Source organism: Alnus glutinosa, chromosome 14 (genome assembly GCF_958979055.1).
Source record: "Alnus glutinosa chromosome 14, dhAlnGlut1.1, whole genome shotgun sequence".
In the NCBI taxonomy this organism is placed as follows: domain Eukaryota; kingdom Viridiplantae; phylum Streptophyta; class Magnoliopsida; order Fagales; family Betulaceae; genus Alnus; species Alnus glutinosa.
Genome location: NC_084899.1, coordinates 6,363,923 through 6,368,772, shown reverse-complemented (window position 1 = coordinate 6,368,772; position 4,850 = coordinate 6,363,923).

Below are 4,850 nucleotides of genomic sequence, written 5' to 3'. Positions count from 1 at the left end.
ATATATTTACCTAAACCCTAAACCCTAAACCCTAACCCTAAAAACTAAACCCTTAAAACCTAAACCCTAACCTTAAAAACTAAACCCTAAACCCTAAACCCTAAACCTAAACCCTAACCCTAAAAACTAAACCCTTAAAACCTAAACCCTAACCTTAAAAACTAAACCCTAAACCCTAAACCCTAACCTTAAAAACTAAACCCTAAACCCTAAACCCTAAACCTAAACCCTAACCTTAAAAACTAAACCCTTAAAACCGAAACCCTAAAAACTAAACCCTAAACACCTAAACCCTAACCTTAAAAACTAAACCCTTAAAACCCTAACCCTAAAAACTAAACCCTTAAAACCTAAACTCTAACCTTTTTAACCCTAACCCTAAAAACTAAACCCTAACAACCTAAGCTCTAACCTTTAAACCCAAACCCTAAAAACTAAACCCTAAAAACCTAAAACCATAAACCCTAAAAATAAAAATAACAAAACCCTAAACCCTAAAAAAAGAAAGAAGAATATTAAAAAATATAAAAGAAAAAGGTTCGAGATCTCTCTATTTTATTTTATTTTTTACTATTTTATTTTAGTTAAACCCTAAACCCTAAAACCCTACACCCTAAAAAACCCTAAACCCTACAAATATATTTACCTAAACCCTAAACCCTAAACCCTAACCCTAAAAACTAAACCCTTAAAACCTAAACCCTAACCTTAAAAACTAAACCCTAAACCCTAAACCCTAAACCTAAACCCTAACCCTAAAAACTAAACCCTTAAAACCTAAACCCTAACCTTAAAAACTAAACCCTAAACCCTAAACCCTAAACCTAAACCCTAACCCTAAAAACTAAACCCTTAAAACCTAAACCCTAACCTTAAAAACTAAACCCTAAACCCTAAACCCTAAACCTAAACCCTAACCTTAAAAACTAAACCCTAAACCCTAAACCCTAAACCTAAACCCTAACCTTAAAAACTAAACCCTTAAAACCGAAACCCTAAAAACTAAACCCTAAACACCTAAACCCTAACCTTAAAAACTAAACCCTTAAAACCCTAACCCTAAAAACTAAACCCTTAAAACCTAAACTCTAACCTTTTTAACCCTAACCCTAAAAACTAAACCCTAACAACCTAAGCCCTAACCTTTAAACCCAAACCCTAAAAACTAAACCCTAAAAACCTAAAACCATAAACCCTAAAAATAAAAATAACAAAACCCTAAACCGTAAAAAAAGAAAGAAGAATATTAAAAAATATAAAAGAAAAAGGTTCGAGATCTCTCTATTTTTTTATTTTTTTTTTACTATTTTATTTTAGTTAAACCCTAAACCCTAAAACCCTACACCCTAAAAAACCCTAAACCCTACAAATATTTTTACCTAAACCCTAAACCCTAATCCTAAAAACTAAACCCTTAAAAACCTAAACCCTAACCTTAAAACCTAAAAAGAAAAAACCCTAACCCCTAAAAAAAGTATGAAAAAATGATACTTTGAGTTAACTGTTTAAAACAAACATTAAACAAACAAGCACTTTATTTGCTGTAATCAAATAACATATTTCGTTTCAGACTGTTAACTCTCGTACAGAGGAATATGGACAAGTCGTGGATGTCAGCACCTAGAGGTACGACACAGTATAACGACGGGTGTAGAGCGTTCGTGGCATTCGCCGTTCGTAACTGTAGGTCTGTTGATGGGAAAATTTACTGCCCATGTAAGTACTGCCGGAATAACCAGCGGCACCCCCCAGATTACGTTCTTGCCCACCTGACAGGGGGGAAGGGAATGTGCACGGGATACGGTTTCTGGTATATGCACGGTGAGACAACCCTAAACCCTGATGTTCCTGTTCAGGGTCACGACCATCCCAGAGTCACAGATATGGCTGCATGTGGCATTGAACATGTAGAAGTCACGGAACAAGGCGGAGACCTGGAACAAGGTGGTGACATGCACGTCATGTTGCATGACGCCTTCGGCGTGCACGATGCATCAGATACCGATCATGTTGGCCAGCCCGGAGAAGTAAATGAAGGAACCTCTGCAAGGGACACATTGAAGTACCTTGAGTTGTTGAAGACTGCCGACAAGCCACTTCACCCCGGGACAAAGCACAGTAAATTGAGTGCTACTGTACATTTCTACAACTTGAAGTGCATTGGAGGTATTAGTAACAAATTTTTTTCTGATATTCTTGAGCTTGTCAGTCAGTTATTGCCTCCTTGCGATGAGACATTGCCGGTGAATACGTACGAGGCGAAGAAATTCCTCAGTTCCATGGGTCTCGGGTATGAGAAGATTCTGGCGTGCCGTAATGACTGTATGCTATTCTGGAAAGACAATAAAGATCTAGATACCTGCACAGTATGTGGAGAATCTAAGTGGATGGCTGATATACATTTCGATCAGGATGGTGAGGTAATATCGTCGAGGAAAAAACGTCCAGTGAAGGTGTTGAGATGGTTTCCACTCATCCCACGGTTACAGAGGCTATTCATGTCGGAGCACACGGCGCACAATATGAGATGGCATGCAGATGGCCGCACTAGGGACGGCGTATTGAGGCACCCCGCGGACGGTGAGGCGTGGAGATCGTTCGACTCTCTACATCCGGATTTTATGGCTGACAGTAGGAACGTGCGGCTTGGACTGACAGCAGATGGATTCAATCCATTTGGGAACATGAGTACATCCCACAGCACATGGCCCGTATTGCTTGTCCCGTACAATTTGCCTCCTTGGATGTGCATGAAACAGACGTCGTTCATCCTGTCACTGGTTATCCCCGGACCAAGCTCACCTGGTATGGATATCGACGTCTACCTTCAGCCACTGATTGATGAGCTGTTGGAGCTGTGGGATGTAGGGGTCCGAACACTAGATGCTGCGAAGATGGAGAATTTCAATATGCGTGCTCAGTTGATGTGGACAATAAACGACTTCCCGGCATATGCAGATTTATCTGGTTGGCCTAACAAAGGTGTGAAGGCATGTCCTTGTTGCATGCATTCGACACGTTCTAAACATCTGAAGAACGGTTGTAAATTTTGTTACATGGGACACAGGAGGTACTTGCCAACCGAACATCTGTGGCGGCTGAACAGAAGAACGTTTGATGGGACTGAGGAGTTAGAATGTGCTCCTGATGTGCCTTGCGGGGTCGAGATCCTCCAACAGTTGGACGGAGTTGCGTTTGGGGATGAGACCGCGGGTAAGACGAGACGGAAGAAGCGGAAGACGGGTGCACGGGGTGCTGATGATGTTGTGTGGAAGAAGAAAAGTATTTTCTTCAGATTGCCGTACTGGAAGGACAATTTGCTTAGACACAATCTTGATGTCATGCACATAGAGAAAAATGTCATGGACAATATACTTGGCACTATTTTGGACATCAAAAGGAAAACGAAGGACAACTTGGCAGCTCTGCTGGATTTGCAGGAGATGGGTTGAGACCTAAATTGCATCCGTTCACCGCCGCAAATGGTAAAACATTTATACCCGCGGCTTGTCACACGATGTCAAGGGAGGATAAAGAAAGCTTGTTAAAGGTGCTTCGAAATGTGAGAGTTCCAGACGGATATGCGTCTAACATTTCACGGTGTGTTCGGATGAAGGACCGTACAATTTCAGGGTTAAAAAGTCATGACAGCCACATACTGATGCAGCAGCTTCTACCAATTGCATTGTGTCAGTCATTGCCAGACAAAGTGGTCAGACCTATAGTTGAGATGTCAGCATTTTTCAGAGGCATATGCTCAACCAAGCTAACCCAAGCTGAGATGGACCGACTACAGGGTGACGTCTGTATCACACTGTGCAAGCTGGAACAGGTATTTCCTCCTGGGTTTTTTACTAGCATGGTCCACTTGGTCGTGCATCTTGTGCGCGAGTGTAGACTCGGCGGACCCGTGCAATATAGGTGGATGTACCCGGCAGAGAGGTAAAATAAAGCAGAATATATATATATATATATATATATATATTTTATTATTTTTCATGTCACTCGTGGCATTAAACGGGGACAAGCCATTAATGTTTGTGTGTGCACCAGGAGTCTTGGAGGTTTCAAGTCGAATGTGCGCAACAAAGCGGCTCCTGAGGGGTGCATTGCGGAAGGTTACATAGCGACCGAACTAGTAACGTTCTGTTCGAGATATCTAGAAAATGCACCAACCTTCCACAACAGACCTTTGAGAAACCTTGATGGTTCCAAGGGGGCGGGAACGCGAGTTAGTTTGAACCGGTTGACGATGCATCAGATTCATCGTTATATTGTGTTCAACTCTGAAGTGTTTCTCAATTTGCGGATGTAAGTAGTGTTTACATATTGAACCGAATTCAAATGATATAATTGATAATAACTAGTTTTTTAATTATATCCGCTGAATGTAGGATGCACAAAGACGCTATTAGGCGATCATGCGTTAGGGGTCGCATCACAGACGCTCTGATTGAAGCCCAACATCACGAGCAGTTCTGCGAGTGGTACCGTGCATATGTAAGGAAATAGTGGTATTTTCGTATATAGTATTTACCTATTTTCAGTGTCAATTTAAGATAGGGTTCGACAATATGCCGGTATTAATCGATGTATTCTTTTAATATATGAAATGATAACATAGGTTGATGGCCTTGACGATCAAGGTAGGGAGGAATTGGGGCTGCAATTGGTTATGCGCAGTAGAGGGTTGAAGGAGACAGCAGTGAAGTATAACAGGTACGTGGTAAACGGGAAACTGTTCCGCACGCTAGCCCCTGATGTGGGAAGGAGGACTCAGAACAGCGGCGTATGTGTGCCAACCGTTGAAGGCGAAACCTACTACGGGCAGTTAACCGATGTGGTTGAGG